Source organism: Phocoena phocoena, chromosome 14, assembly GCF_963924675.1.
Source record: "Phocoena phocoena chromosome 14, mPhoPho1.1, whole genome shotgun sequence".
In the NCBI taxonomy this organism is placed as follows: Eukaryota; Metazoa; Chordata; class Mammalia; order Artiodactyla; family Phocoenidae; genus Phocoena; species Phocoena phocoena.
In genome coordinates, this window is record NC_089232.1 from 20,176,629 (window position 1) to 20,193,381 (window position 16,753).

General features: G+C 37.9%; 1 non-coding gene across 1 annotated transcript; it reads left to right on the forward strand.

Moving 5' to 3' along the window:
- The first annotated feature begins 5,769 nt into the window (after positions 1-5,769).
- On the forward strand, positions 5,770-5,872 carry LOC136134291 (U6 spliceosomal RNA). The gene has a single exon (XR_010656570.1). It is a non-coding gene; the product is annotated as a U6 spliceosomal RNA (small nuclear RNA).
- The last annotated feature ends 10,881 nt before the right edge of the window (positions 5,873-16,753 follow it).

Below are 16,753 nucleotides of genomic sequence, written 5' to 3' on the forward strand. Positions count from 1 at the left end.
CTCTTCCTCTGACTCTAAGGAGGCAGCGTGTCGCCCATCACTGTCCTCTACATGATAACCATTCAAAGCCCTTGCTCAGTGAACTGACAGTTGACCCAAGATGCAAGTTGCTGCTGCAATTAGAAGATCCATCACCATTTTTAACCAAAATTGAAGTGATGTGTAATTTCCAACTGTTCTTTGCTATTTGCAGTGGAAGGGGGTGGGGCAGTTAACTCTAACACTACCCTCAAGTACTGCAATATCTTCAAGACTTCTATTTATGGTAAACCCGTACCTTTTAACAAAACACAGAAAGAAACACTGCTGAGCAAAAACATCATTCTAATAATTTTAAAAGGTTGTAATAACACTTCACGTCTAAGCATAAATGCCTACTAAAGAATACCTTAATATTTTTAAACACATATTAAATAAGTATTAAACTATTAAATCCTCTTCAGAGCCTCTTTTTGCTTCTACCCAGATAAACAAAATGTCACCAAAAAGGAATGTATGAAGAAAGCTCCCCAGCCTGAATGCCATCAGGATGACAAGTTTAGACTAATAGTATATAGCCTAGAGCTTGCTGATTAAAAAAGAAATAACCATGTCCCTATCTCACTGAAATGAGTTTTTATACTTAAAATAGCATACATATAAAATTTAAAACTATGTGCCAACTTAATAGAAATTTACTACTCCTGGTGTATACTAATAGAAAGCCAGTAATTTGAAATTCAAAATGAAAACTAGTATCTGTCATATTCATTCCCTTGCTTTTCACTACATTCATAGTTTCATCATTTAAATTCATTTTGGAGCACAAACAGGCTCAGTCTACTCCTAAATTATGGCTTGTTTTCCATTCAGATGTGAACATATGTGTTATCTAGATAAACAGTGCTGAATCTATATGCTGTTAGGTTTCCGAAGTCCCAACCAGCACTCTGTTTTTTCTAAACAAAATATATCTGACCAAAGGTTAACACTGTTCTACCTATTATCCTTCAGCAGCATTGCAATTCTGACTTAGGCAATAGATTCCAAAAACTGAAAATAAGAACCGTTAATATTTCAGACAACATATTTTTAGAAATTATCTTTATAATCCAAAAGTAACTTCAAATTATTTAATAGGAACATATTATTTAATTGGCAATTAACTTATTCTAGGTCCTTCTAACCTCCTGTAAATTAGAATTCCATATGCAATGATTATATAACTTTAATCTTCATAAAAATCTCAACGGGCTTCCCTGGTGGCGCAATGGTTAAAAATCTGCCTGCCAATGCAGGGGACGCGGGTTTGTACCCCAGTCCGGGAAGATCCCACATACCCCAGCGCTGCTGGGCCCGTGAGCCATGGCCTCTGAGTCTGTGCGTCCGAAGCCTGTGCTCCACAACGAGAGAGACCACAACAGTGAGAGGCCCGCGTACCGCAAAAAAAAAAATCTCAACATTTCATATTCAGATTACAGCAAAATAACCATACACTGCTCTCCTTATCTTTCATCTTGCTATATAATTCCACCCAAACTAATTTAGGGAAACATTCCTTTTCTAGAACAAAGTAACAGCTTAACTCTCTTCTCCAACAAGTCCCAAGTCTTTGTAACAAGGCTGTCATTTCACTTTCTGACCATGGTCTACTGGATCTTATTTCTTTAACATAAGTCTTCTGCTCTAATCAGGTTTGGACCACATTATAATGTAGAGTTCATGCCACTTCCCCAAATCCCCATCTGGAACATATTCCTTGTCATCCTCCAAAATCCAGACACTGATTTCACATTGTGTCTTCTCCATAAACCATAAATTGCTACTGGATTTACAGTCAGTAACAGAAGACCTTACTTTTTTCGTAACTGGCTCATCGTTAAAAAATTGACATTAGTTTTACATGGCCCACTAGATTTTAAACTCATTAGGGCACAAATCAAGTTTTTGACCTCTTGTCTATCACATGTACAATAGGGAATTACATCCTTCATAAATGTTTGCTTAAGTATACATATATAAGATGTCCCAAATACCTATCTAATTTTTTTCAAATATCAATTTTTTATCTTTTTTTTTTTTTTTTTTTTGCGGTACGCGGGCCTCTCACCGCTGCGGCCTCTCCCACTGTGGAGCACAGGCTCTGGACGTGCAGGCCCAGTGGCCGTGGCCCACTGGCCCAGCCGCTCCGCGGCATGTGGGATTCTCCCGGACCGGGACACGAACCCATGCCCCCGGCATCGGCAGGCGGACTCCCAACAACTGCGCCACCAGGGAAGCCCAATTTTTTATCTTTTCAATAGTAGAGTCTATTTCCTAGGAAGTAATAATTTTATAAATATCTTTTGGACATATTTTTAGATATAGGTCAGTACTTCTTAGAGACCTAAAACAAGTGATATCTTGGAATGGTTTAGAGAATATAAATTTATACAGTTTATTTATAAACTATGTTACACTTACATTTATGTTTAAATTTATATTTGGGTTTCTTTTTATTTACATATTTTTAAAAAATACACAGTTTCACTATTTATTTTAACTGGATCACTAGTTTTTATTTATTTTGCTTTAAACCTGGGTGTCATTTTGTTCAGGAAAAAGTAACCTGAGGGCTTCCTTCAGCAAAGTAGTGAGGTATGCCTTGGTATTTGATTCTCTGCTGAGATCCACGTGGTGAACTCTTTGTGAAGGATTGTACAGGCTCTGCAATTTGGCCCACAATAGCCCTTAGGAAATCTTCCTTCTCCTCATTGACCCAAATTGCCTTTTGTCCCCAAGGCCCAATGACTTTTCCTTTCTCTGAATGCCATCAGTATTACATCTAATCAGAATAGCTGCCACATATTTAATTTGAATACAGACTGCCTTGTGCTGCTCTCTATACGCTTTAGATAAATTTTGTCCTCTCAAATACACTCAGGGACAGGGACTCTGCCCCCTTTACAATGATTAGGACAGTACTGAACATTTAGCAAAAATGTTATGAGTACTTGTGGATTTGATTCTTTGTCAAGTTCAAGTCTCACAGTCAGACACACACACAAGCACACACAAAATGACTCGTTAAAATACAATACCAGTGCTCTTATGGAAAAAGGAGATTTTCAACTCAGAATGCACCACTTTAGATACCACTTACCTGAAAAACGAAAGTGGTCTTCCTCCCTCAGAGTGCCTTCCATATTCTAGCAGAAAAGTCAAATCCCATATGCTCCAATTCTCCCTTCCTTCATCCACTTATCCATCCATTCACTTATTCACAGCAAATGTACTAACCAGCCAATGTGAGCAAGGCCCAGGCAAGTGCTCTGGGAAACATCAAGGTGTATCAGACTTGTTAACGCTCATTGGTGAGATGAGACTGGCAAGAACCATTCACCGAGCAAGGAGTGTTCAGAGAGTGAGCTTGGCTGAGAATGGACACCTCTAGGGCCAGTATCCTTCCATTTCACCAGGGCACTTAAATCAGGTGGTAGGTAACCAGCATCTCTGAACTTTGCATGCCCTGGTGGAGCGATATTGAGTAGTTTGTGCAACAGAATAACGGGGAAATACTGAACGCCCTTTTGAACTGCTGCCAGAAAAATGCCAAAAACAAAAGTGGGCAAGAGTATGAAAAAGCATTTAAGTAATCCCAGGATGGAGAGTCAAGAAGACAAAGTAATCAGAATATTAAGACATGATATAAAGAAATAAATACAGATATTTAAGTAACAGCTATTTTAAATTGTTCAGTGATTATAACAATACTTAATTAGTACTTAAGGATTTGTATTTTTAAAGCAAGCTCCGGTGTGTTATTATATTTTATTTTACTTTTTGTTTGTTTGTTTGTTTTGCGGTACATGGGCCTCTCACTGTTGTGGCCTCTCCCGTTGCAGAGCACAGCTCCGGACGCACAGGCTCAGTGGCCATGGCTCACGGGCCCAGCCGCTCCGCGGCATGTGGGATCCTCCCGGACCAGGGCACGGACCCACATCCCCTTCATCGGCGGGCAGATTCTCAACCACTGCACCACCAGGGAAGCCCTATTATATTTTATTTTAAAAGTCAAAGTTAAATCCATTGATGTGCTGGTGAGTTAACAAGGAATTAAGTGGCAGAAACTCAAATGATTTAAGCCTAATACCGCTGCCTCTTTCAGTTTCCCATTTTAAAGTGGCTTATTCACCCATCAGGTACTGCTGTGCATCTGTGGCAGCTTAGTAAAATGGGAGATAATTCACCTGCATTGTGTTATCCTTGCCCCATTCAATTGAATTACTAGACTTGAGAGGTCATAACACATTACAGCAATTATATTTGCTTAGAAGTCTTTTGTAGTGAAGATTGATATTTCAGTACCAGTGGTACTCAGCATATATGCCTGCTGGTAAATTACCTTATTAAGCTTGTTGTTATAGAAAATCATATGTGAAAAGAGAAACAATAACCCAGGTTTCCTTCTGGTCATCTGTGGCATTAAATTTTGTGCTTATGAGACAAAAAGTACCTCATGTGATATGCTTTTGTAAATACAAAAATAAAATGTACCATGGCATTTAGGAAATGAAAATGGGCTGTTGAGTATGTACATTTCAAAGTAGTAGTCCTTTGCATTTAGTTCATGATATTTACATTTCACAGCAACAAAGATTTCTCTGAACCTGGCCCAAGATTTCTCCTGGTCATGGGCCAGAATTTATAATCATTAAGAGTTTCATGTTTCTATCAGCAAATCCTGGTGTACAGGAGTTAAAGGGAGCCCTTGATCACTGAGAGTGACAAGATGTGTACAACAAAGTAATGTATGAAGACACTAGTATGTGGTGAACACTCACATATATTATTACCTTACAATATCTTCTATTTGCCCTGAGGTCAATACAATAGTATCCCAGTTTTATAAGATAAGAGAACTAAAGCACAAGAATGTTGTTATTTTCCCAAAGTTGATGGAATTCAACCAAGATTTGTTTCAAATCTGTTTTCCCCACCATACAATGCAAACTTCCCTAGGTTAAATACTTTACTTCACAGGGGGCAGACAAGCTAACAAAGTACACAGCTTCAAGTAGCTTCACAGAAATATGTAGATAATAAATCTTAATAGGTTATTTAAGGTAACTAAAGCATTTGGGTACCATTTCTGACCTTACATTTTGTCAGAGAAGACTAGACCTTTCTAACATACATCTCTTGGCATTGTTCTCAGGATACAAGTGAATAGATAATGCATCTTATACAATATGGCAGTTTTTTATTTCTTGCAAGTTCAAAAAGACTTCATCAAATAACTGACTACTTATGGGTACCAGCCATCTTCATTCTGAGGTGACCAGAATCACCTCAGGTAAGTCATCCATAAACTTATCAGCATATTTTCCCACTCTCTTCTCCTCCCCTGTTGCCTTCTTGGAAGATAGGTTTGGTCCCTCTTTTCTACACCCCTTCCCTTCCTGCCTCCTAAGGCCTCGATTCCATCAATCACAATCTCTACTTTGTATCTTCAATTCATCCCTGATTGCTGGCTCCTTCTAGTCAGTGGGAAGTCCTTGTCCAAGTAAAAACTGAAAATACAAAAGAAAAAAAAGAAACTCCATCCTACTCCTTTCTTGACATCTTCTACTTCCCTTTCCCTTCACAGCCTGGTTTCTTGAGAGGGCGGTCTACAATGTTTGTTCCATTTCCTCACTGCCTACCCATTCCCCATCCCACACAATCTGGCTCCTACCCTCACCATTCCACTGAAATTAGCCTGGCAAAGTTACAAATGATCTCCTAGTTGCCTAATTCAATGGACGCTGTGTGCTTCCCCAGCTTATATACTAAAATTGGAAAGATGTGGAGAAGATTATCATGGCCTTTGGACAAGGATGACAAGCAAATTCATGCAGTGTCTCACATTTTTATAGTAGGAACTCATTTTGTTATATATAGACATATATCTAGATAGAGAATATATTTACATATAGGAAAAAATCTAGAAAGACATACATCACAATTTTAGCAATAGTTCTGTTGGGTGATGGGATTTATGGCAGTTCCTAAATTATACATAATTATGTATATTTCCACTAAATATATGTATTTTCACTACATGTATATCTATCCATATATATTCAACTTACATAATGGTTACATATACCTTGTCTAAATAAAGATAAATCTATCACCTCGAAATATCCAGTGGCCCCTTTTCAGTTCTTATCTTACTTGACCTCTGAGCAGTATTTGACAATATTAATATTGTACTCTTTCCTTGGCTTCAAGGACACCACTCTCTCCTGGTCACCACTCTCTCCTGGTCTTCCTCTACCCTCTTGGCAACCTGTTCTTAGTCTTTCCATGCTCTACACGCAGTCTCTGGGTGGTCTCATTCATGTCTGTAGTTCACATTATGTTGAAAGCTCCCAAATCTATTTCTCTAGCTCAGGGCTCCTGCTCGGGTTTCAGCCTCTTATAAGCAATTATTTATTAATACTAGTTTTCCAAACACTTCAAAGTCAACATGCTTAAAAGTGAACTCATCAGTTTCCCCCCAAACTGGTCCAGCTCCTATGTCATATGTCAATGAATAGAACCACTCACTATCCATCAAGCCCTGTGAGAAATCTAGGAGTCATTTTTAATTCCTTTCCTTTTCCTTACCTCCTACATCAAAACATTCATCCGGTCAAATATATTCTACCTCTAATATTTCATAAATATCACTTTGTTTTTCTCCATCACTACTACCTTGATCAAGGCTCTCATTATTTCTTCCTTAGATTATTGAGAAGCCTCTTGACTGGTCATGTTGTCTTCAGTCTCAGCCCCTCTGATTCCTCCCCTATTCTGCAGTGATTTTTTTTCCAAAATATAAATTACATCAGGTCACTATCTATAGAAAAGCCTCTGATGACTTCCACTGCAAAAGGATAAAGTTCCAATTATATTTACTGTCCTTCAGTATTGACTCATTACTCAGCGTTCATCCACCTTGCATCTTAAGTTTTTATGGACTCTAGATTTAGTGAACTGCTAGTTGTTCTCCAAATATATTATATTCTTTGATACCTCTAAACCTTTGCCATGTCATTCCTTCCACGGGGAAGCTCCTTCCCCATTTTCTTCCCTTGACTTACTCTCGGTTATCCTTTGAATCTCAACTCAGGCATCATTCCTTGACCTGCTCAGACCCACTCTTGTTCCGAGAGCACATTATGCTTCCCTCTAGTGTGCCCTAAATCACACTCTGTTTTAATTGTTCATTCATTTGTCTTTATCGCATTAGAATGTTGGAATCCTTGAGGACAGTACTGAGAATTTAATTTTTTTAATAAACACATAAGTAATGATTGGTATAAAAGAGGCGATGTGATGTGAGGGAGATACAAAACAAAGCCTCTTGAACAAATTTACCCACAAAACGTTACTGTGTCACTCTTCAAAACCACTAAAGTAAACATAGGTGCATCTAAGGGTATTTGTTCAACCCCAATACTGACAGCTTGAAGAGCTCAAAATTCAGGAACAACTCCAGGAAAAAAATTAGAACTTGAATTAGAGCCATCCCTACTGACAAGCATAAGATCTTTCGAGAAGGCACTTTGCTGCAGGAATGTCATGATGTAATGCAGGGAACATAGCACAGGAAGTGGGAAACCCAGTTGTTTTTTTTGTTTTTTTTTCCCCAGTTTTTACTTTATCTTTACTTTCCAGCCACCCAAATGATTATCTTGGCAAATCACCTGCTTTACCTGAAATTATAAGGCAGCACGTTTGTGAGACAGAAAGAACCAGATAGTCTTCTATATTCCCTTTAACACTAAAATATTCACAACATTTCAGTGAGAATGCTTTTCAACCAACTACTTTCAGTTTTTATAATACAAACCATATGACACACTAACCAGGTATGATTATCTGGGGGCTTATTGAAGATGTTCCTTAAGGACTACCAAGTAATCTTTGTTAACCAAATTTAAATACTGTCTTTCACACACTGGTATTAGGGACCTCACAACAGGAAGTATGACTCTACATTGGCTCTTCAATACTAGAGAGAGATTACCTGTAATCAATGGGTAGAACCTTGATTCAGGCTCCTCTCTCTCCTCTGACCAAAGACAGGCATGCATGAATACTCCCTCTGACTAGATAAAAACAGAGGGAAACAAATGGCCTCAAATAGCATTGGTATAAATTATAATATAACTGATATGGAAAATACTGCACCTCACAGACATTTCCTTCCACAAATCCCTCAAAGCTTGCTGCTCTTTCTTTCAAACACAGTCTCAGTTCATTCAAATATTGTATATCCACAGCTTTGAGTTAGGGCTTGATCCTTCTCCAGCCTGAGAAAGAATCATAGTCTTTTTCCATGGCAATTATGTGGAATTCCACATGATTGGAATTTCCACTTTGCCATTTCTTAGTTTAAGTTTGGGTTTGTCACCAAATGAGATCTAACAGCAAGTCAGCTAAGGACTTCTGGGAAAAGGTTTTCTTAGGGAACAGACAGACATGTTATCCTTTCCTGTGCATTACTATAACTACATGTGACTGCTGCATCCATTTGTGATAATGAGAAGAAATAATGACCACAGCTAAGGATAACAGAGTAGAAAGAAGGAAGCCACTTGGGTCTTTTATGACAATAATACATTCAATTAGCCAAGACTGAAACTATCCTGTCTTTAGAAACGGTAGATATGTTTTCATATTATTTGCAGCCCACAACCCTCCTAACTGACATACTACTGATTGTTTTCAAGCATTCTTTATGTTGAAATTGGCAGACTTACAGTACATACAAAGGGGCTGGCAAACTATAACCCAAAGGCAAACTCTGCCCACCACCTGCTTTTGCAAATAAAGTTTTACTGGAACACAGTCACCCCTTTTCATATTGTCTACAGTTGCTTTCTGCTACAACAGAAGTGTTGAGTAGTTGTAACAGAGACTGTGTGACCCACAAACCTGAAAATATTTAGTATCTGGCTCTTTACAGAAAAAAGTTTGCCAGCCCCTATTCCATATCAGCAGATCTCAGCTCGGGGCTGTATCACCAGATAACATTTTCCAAGGGCCATTGTGGATGTTCCAATCATCATGAAGTTCTACAGGGTCAGGGCTGATTAATGTCATGCAAAGTTGAAGTCCCATGCTAAAAAGGATACCCTCACCCAAAATATCAATAGTGACCTTGTTGAGAAATACTACTCATACCTAAAATAACCCTTAATTCTATGCCATGTCTTGGGCCACATGAATATTTTTTTCACACTACACCTACCACCACAAGTGTGTTAAGTTTACCAGCTCAGGTAAATAACAAATTAGAAGTACATTGCAGAACACACTATTGATCCTCATTAGATATTTGTTGATTAATTAGAGGAAATATATGTATCGTTACTTTAGGAGATACTTTTAAAATAATTTTCTGTTTTAGGGGCTCATTTAGATATAAACAGAACACTCCAAGTTCTGTTCTAAAATACAAGTTGGTTCAGCACACAATTTTTATTGAAGCATACTTTATTTTACGTTCATGAATTTTTAAGTGCTTTCTACTTTCAATTTTACAGAGTGATTGTAATTTCTTTGGAGTTCCTTTTATATTAAGCAGTATTTTATAAATAATGATAATTATTCTAATTCCTGCTTTAATAAAAAAGACCTTAAAATATTTCATTGGAAGGAATTAAATTAGACTCAGTATAGAGAGCTGAGATCTGGAAGAAAAGCACATGCACCTGAAACCAATGGAACTGTTTCATAATCAAGAAATATATACCCCTAACTACACAGTCAGCTGAAAGTGGAAATTATAGGGGTATAAAAATATGTGAATTGCATTCATAAGAACAATTCAAGGGATATAAAACAAATCTATCTTCAGTGGAATATACCACAGGTCCTAGAAATCTTAACTCACCTAAAATTGTTATTTCAATCAAGATACTGCAAAACTAATGCCTAGGAAAATCAGGCTGAGGCACTGCTTCAGTGAGACCAGAATGATGATGGAGTTAGTGGTTTAGGCATTTAGAAAATAAACAGATAGCACTCCACCTTTTCAGATTTGAGCCAATTGTTTTTTTTCTGCTTTGCAGAATATAGAAGACAATAAGAGGAAGGCATTAATGTGCTCTGAACTTCATTTGTCACAAATATTATCCCAGTTTACTACTAATTCCTTTCATGTTCTTTGAGAGTTAGGGTTTCTTGTATATTTATAGGCCAAAACCACCTAAAGATTTCCTCAGCATTCATGGAAGAAGTGCCACCAACTCCTCTCCTATCTAAAATGGCTGCGTTGTATACATGAAAATGATTCACTATGAAACAACCCCCTGGTTAGACAGCAAACACTGTTAAGGTACTTCTGCCTGGGAGACATGCAGCGGTTCTGTGACTCTGGGCAGTGGAAAAGTCATTTCAGCTTGGACCCCAAATATGAATAACCTTGCCCACACAAAACACACAAAAGAAGTGTAAAAAAAAGTGTAAGAGTATACACCTCTCGTGGGCATACAGGACATTGATCCTAACAAGCATGTAGCTGGTGGAGATAATACATGCAGGACGATACACCCAATTGGCAGAACTGGTTGAACAGACAGATAAAAGCAAAATTTAGGACTTAGCGTACCAGGCATACAGCATTATGAACACAGCATAGGAGAGAAAAGGGAACCCTCAAAACGACTGTGCTTGGAGAGAATGCTGAGAAATACACCAAAGAAACACAGAGCTTCAGTAAAATGCAGCAGCAAAAAAAAAAAACCTGCCATGGAACACACAAAACAGGATCCCACAACATAGGAGAAAAGAACACAGCCAGGAACAGAGCCTGCACAATGAAGCGTTTTAACCAGTTTTCAGTGACCAAGAAGTGGAAATTGTTATTCCAATATACTATCGATTATTTGTACTTTGTTACATTTATGTGTATAGTTCAATGTACATAATTCTCAATTTAGAGACAAACTCAACCATTTGCAAAGGGAAAAAAAAACTTTAGTTGTAGAAAGAAGTTGAAGGCTCACCCACACAGTGTTGTTTGGTATATGTACCTGGATCAGTGGCTCCTCCATCTCAGTCACAATCAAGGTTTTAATGCCCCAAAGGGGCAAAAGTTAGGTTAAGTGACACCACCTTTAAACTTTGAATCATACAAAATTATTCATAATAATTGGAAAAGAATTAGGAAATACATATAAACAAAAAGAAAGGTTTTCCCAAATTCCGCTCAACATTTTGATGTATTTCACGCCAGACTGTTTGTTTCTGTGTCTCACACTGTGTCTGCTGAAAGTTCTTTAAAATTGGAAACAGCATGTACACTGTTTGAAACCACCTTCCTTGTTTGTTGTTTCTTTTACATGGTAGATTGGTTTTCAATGTTACTGTGTTTCTGTGTATAAAAGCTACATAGTAGGCTATTTTATTTAATTTTCCGGCCCAATTCTTTGTGGTTAGACACACACAGGGTCTCCCCATTGTTGTAAATGTGCCTGGGATTTAATTCACAGAGGGGACTGAGTTATGGAGAAGTCAGTGCCATTGAAAGAAGCTTTATTACAGTTACTAAGAAAAGGAGGCATGCTATATACCACGGGGCCACATGGGGAAGCACGGCGGTTTGTCAGGAGGCAGAAAGGGATGAGGGAAGAGCAGGGTCCAGAGATTTTATCATGGTTTCCAAGGGAAGAAATGGGTGACTCAGGATAGGTAAGTCTAAGTAAGTGTAGAATTGGAGAGTTTGAATAATTTCAGCAGGCTTTGAACTATAGGGGTGGTCCACAGTTGTCTGATACCTAGTCCGGGAGTGATTTAGGACAGGAGAAATATTGGCTTGGTTTGTGAGAGTTAGGTAAATTAGGTGGTTGCATGTGTGGGCTTTGGATTGTTTGGTTTACACATGAAAGGCATGCTCCCAGGCAAGTTATTTACTGTCCTTATGAATCAGCCAGTCCTGGGAGGGAGGCTCTCTCTCCAGGACTAGTAAGGCACCAAGATGTTAAAACATCATAAAATACAAAAAAATATAAAACATGATTAATACAGCCATACAAACAGATATTTAGTGAGCATCCCTTCAGCAGTCTCTCCTCCCTGTATCATCTGTCAAGACAGTAGTATTCAATCCACCTATATCACTGATGCCTTCATCACCTGGCACCATTCTTCTTTAACCTTTGGTATTATTCTTTTTTTTTTTTTTTTTTTTTTTTTTTTTTTTGCGTTACGCGGGCCTCTCACTGTTGTGGCCTCTCGCGTTGCGGACACAGGCTCCGGACGCTTAGGCTCAGCAGCCATGGCTCACGGGCCCAGCCGCTCCGCGGCATGTGGGATCTTCCCAGACCAGGGCACGAACCCGTGTCCCCTGCATCAGCAGGCGGACCCTCAACCACTGTGCCACCAGGGAAGCCCCAGACAGTTGTTTTGAGGGCAAATTGGTACTCTACTTTTTCAATTGAAGTTTTTAATTTTCATATATTTTACCTCTGAAATTCAAATTCCAGTCATTTATTTCACTGATAAAATTTATAAAACATGATTCTCATTATGTTTATGTTCTCATAATGTTTGGGCAACTGCACTAAGGCCAATGTGGCTAGAGCACAGAGGAAGAGGGAAGGGGAAGAGATGGGACAATTTGGAGTGTTAGATGATTTAGACACAGGACTTTGAGGGAATTTGAGAACTGGGAAGAGGACAGGTCACAGGAAGGCTCACAGGACAAGGGCAAAAATCTGGACTTTATCCTCAGTGCAAAGAGAAACCAACATGGGTTTTTTAGCAGTAGAGTGAACCCCAAAGGCAGAGTTGTTAGGTTTCTGAAAAATACGCCTGAAGGGGCACAGCTGTGAAGAGGGGGAAAAAGAACAAAGCTGCTGCCAATGAGGTAAGAGAGAAAAATCTCTTGAAAATAATGTAAAAGGATAGGAATAATATTGTCAAGTGGAAGAAAATAAAAACAATAAAGGAGTTGGTGAAATTGGGAGAAAGTAAGTCAGAGGTTATCTAAAAGCTATAGGAGAAAAATTCCATTGGGGAAAATATCTTAACAACAAATTAAGTGATATCCCTGGCAGAAAAGAGAAATCAGTAGGAATAATCTGTATTGGTTCCCTGGAACAAAAACTGATTCAGTCTGGACCATACTCTTTAGAGAAATGTTAATAATTCTTTAATGCAAAAATAATAAAACTTTTATAAAGAAAAAAATTCAGTTGTTCCACAATTGACAACTTCACCAACTTCAGGCAACTTCTCTGATTTTAAATTGTTAATTTAAAATAAATATGTTTTTGAAATTGGAAAAACCTAGGTCAAAATATCAACTAAGTTCCACAAGGACCTGAAGAATGACTTAAAATCACAAATAGACTATTTTTTAAAAAATAAATCTACACTATGGAACTATACATTCAATCTATTGAGCAAAGAATTCATCATTCCATATTATAACATCCTGACTATTTGGCACAATGTCAAGGCTATTCAAGCAATATATATCCTCTCATTAAGTAGAATGTCTGTGTTTAAAAAAATCATGTTTTTAAGACATCAAGTATCAAAAACCTTGAACAAGAAATGTTAACACTTTCAGGATGTGTAGTTAAATACTAAATTAACTATAGCTCCAAAAATAAATCATCAACTGAATGTGTTTAGACAGGGAGTTACATGAAAAATTTCTAAGTCATTTGAAGCACAAAAGATGAACCATCAGAATATACCAGAGTGGAATTCCATTTTGATACCAACAACAGAAAGTATGATTTAAAAGAGAAGTACCATGATATAACAAGGGAGTTCAACCGTATGTTTATGGAGACAGAATTTAAACTGTGATGTAATCACAGTTAAGATATAACCAGCCAAAAATAGTGAAATTGCACTTTATCTGTTCTACCAGATTGGTCACACACCCATTGGAAATCTGCTACTAGGAGGAGGTGGCAGGCAGCTCTGTACAGGGTATTTACAGGATAATAATCATCCCACAAATTTCCCCTAAAGTTGCTGTGAGAACATGGATGTGTAGCACTATTATTATGTGTGTCAAACCCTCCTTGGCATATTTCAAACAACTCTGGGAGCTTCTATACTCCTTGAATTCATATGCTAACTTGTTTTTATGGTTTATGGCAAAACAGAAGGCCATATCTGAAATAACTAAGAACGATAGGCTTTTAGAGTTGGAAGAAATCTGGTTTTTTGAAACAACACATTCTTCCCTTGGAAAAACCATCTGTATCTTTAGAATCAACTCTGTAACTCTTTCCTTCATGTTTAAATGGTGATCTCATAACGTAGGACCAAAATACATTCCCAGAGCTACAGTATCCAGAGCTTCTGCCACAGAAGCAGTTTTGAGGAGAAAGAGTTACACAGAAGGTAAGACGCAGGAAAAGAACTTGGAAAACATGCATCTAACTACACATCTTTACCAAAATGAATCAATATTCACTACCTAAGCAAAAATATTAAGTATTTAAAATTGCTAGTTATATAGTATTTCTACAAGTGTTCTGGAAATGTTTCCTACTGTAATATCTCTATCTCCCTGCCCCAATCTCAGACCCCTCCATACAGCCTACTGCACTAGCCCCAGAGCAATTTTTCTAAGCTACAATCCAATGTCGTCTTTTAAAAGACAACCTAAAATCCTTCAGCTACTTGCCATCGTCTCCTATCACACAAGGTTGTTCATCATCTAGCCCTGCTTTCCTGTCCACGCTGCTCTTCATGCCTCCTCCATCATACTTTCCAGCTTCATATTCATTTTCCACACCTTTCCCATCTCAGCAGTCCACACACACACACACACACACACACACACACACAAACCCATTTGCTATTCCTAGGACACATATGCTGACTCAAATATACAAGATTATGCAAAACCGCTCTCTGTGTGGGTCTCTCTTGCCCAGCAGACAAACTCCCACTGATCTGCCACGTCTCAACAAAAGCATGCTTTTTTCAGTCTTCTATGTTTCTTGGTTCACAAAGCATTTCTAGGCAGAGATTTGACTACTTGGCACAGCAAATTATTCTTTACTTTAATTAGGTGTTTATATGTTCTCCCCTCAGATAGGCAGAGTCTCATGCATCTTCACATCCTGGAACCAAACGTACTGCCCATTATACAGGACACTTTTAAATCAATGTGTCAATGAAATCAATAATTCAGGGCATACATGTATCTATGAACTTGAAAAATCCATTTCTATGTATTCTGATTTTACTATATATGCTTGCAAATTAGAAAATGATGCAAAATAAAACAGCTCTATTTCATTGGAAGATGACAGCATTCCCCACTATACAGCAAATAAAAGACAATCCTTATGCCCTGGACATTTATTACATCTTACAGATACTTAAAAGAGAAAAAGAGAGGTAGAACACTGAATTCATCTTTCATTATTAGTTGTATAATAATATTGGAAGACTACTCATAACCTTAGAGTTTTAAGAAGTGTGTAATTTTTCTTTTTTAGCTTTAATTTAGATATATATATTTTTTGTTTATTAAGACTTTATTTTTAGAGCAGTTAAGGGTACAACAAAATTGAGTGGGAGTTACAAAAATTTCCCACATACGCCTTGTGCCCCCATATACATAGCACTCTCCATTATCAACATCACTCACCAGAATGGTACATTTTTTACGAACAATGAAACTACACTGACACATCGTAATAACCCAGAGTCCATACTTTACCTTAGGGTTCACTCTTGGTGTTGTATTATCTATCAGTTTGAATAAATGTATAATGACATACGTACATCATTATAAGATACAGAGTATTTCCACTACCCTAAAAACCCTCTGTGCTTGTCTATTCTTCTCCCACCTGGCCCCCCACTGCTCCTGGCAACCAAGGGTCTTCTTATTGTCTCCATAGCTTTGTCTTTTCCAGAATGTCATATACTTGCAATCATACAATAGGCAGACTTTTCAGATGAGTTTCTTTCCCTTAGCAGTACATATTTAAGATTCCTCCATGTTTTTCATGGCTTGATAGCTCACTTCTTTTCAACACTGAATAATATTCCATTGTCTGAATGTATCCCAGCCTATTTACCTGTTAACACACTGAAGGATATCTTGGCTGCTTCCAAAACTCGGACGTAACGAGGAAAGCTGCTGTAAACATCCTTGTGCAGGTTTTTTTGTGTAGATATAAGCTTTCAACTCCTCTGAGTAAGTACCAAAGGACGTGATGGCTGCATCTTATAAGAGTACGTTTAGTTTTGTACAAAACTGCCAAAACTGTTTCCCAAAGTGGCTGAACCACTTTGCATTCCCCGCAGCAGTGAATGAGCGTTCCTATTGCTCCACACCCTCACCAGCATTTGGCATTGTCAGTGTTCAAAACTGTGGCCTTTCTAGTAAGTGTGCACTGGTATCTAATTTTTGTTTTAATTTGCATCTCCCTGATGACATATGCTATGCAGCATCCTTTCATACACTTATTTACTATCTGTATATCTTCTTTGATGAGGTACCTGTTAAGATCTTTGGCCTATTATTTAATTGGGTTGTTTGCTTTTTATTGTTGTGTTTTAAGGGTTCTCTGTATATTTCGGATAACTGTCTTTTATCAGATGTATCCTCTGCAAATATTTTCTCCCAGTCTGTGGTTTATCTGCTAATTCTCTAGATAATTATCTTTTGCAGAGGAGAAGTTTTTAATTTTAATGAAGCCCAGTGTATTTTTTTTCTTTCATGGATTGTGTCTTTGGTGTCATATCCAAAAAGTTATCACACACCCAA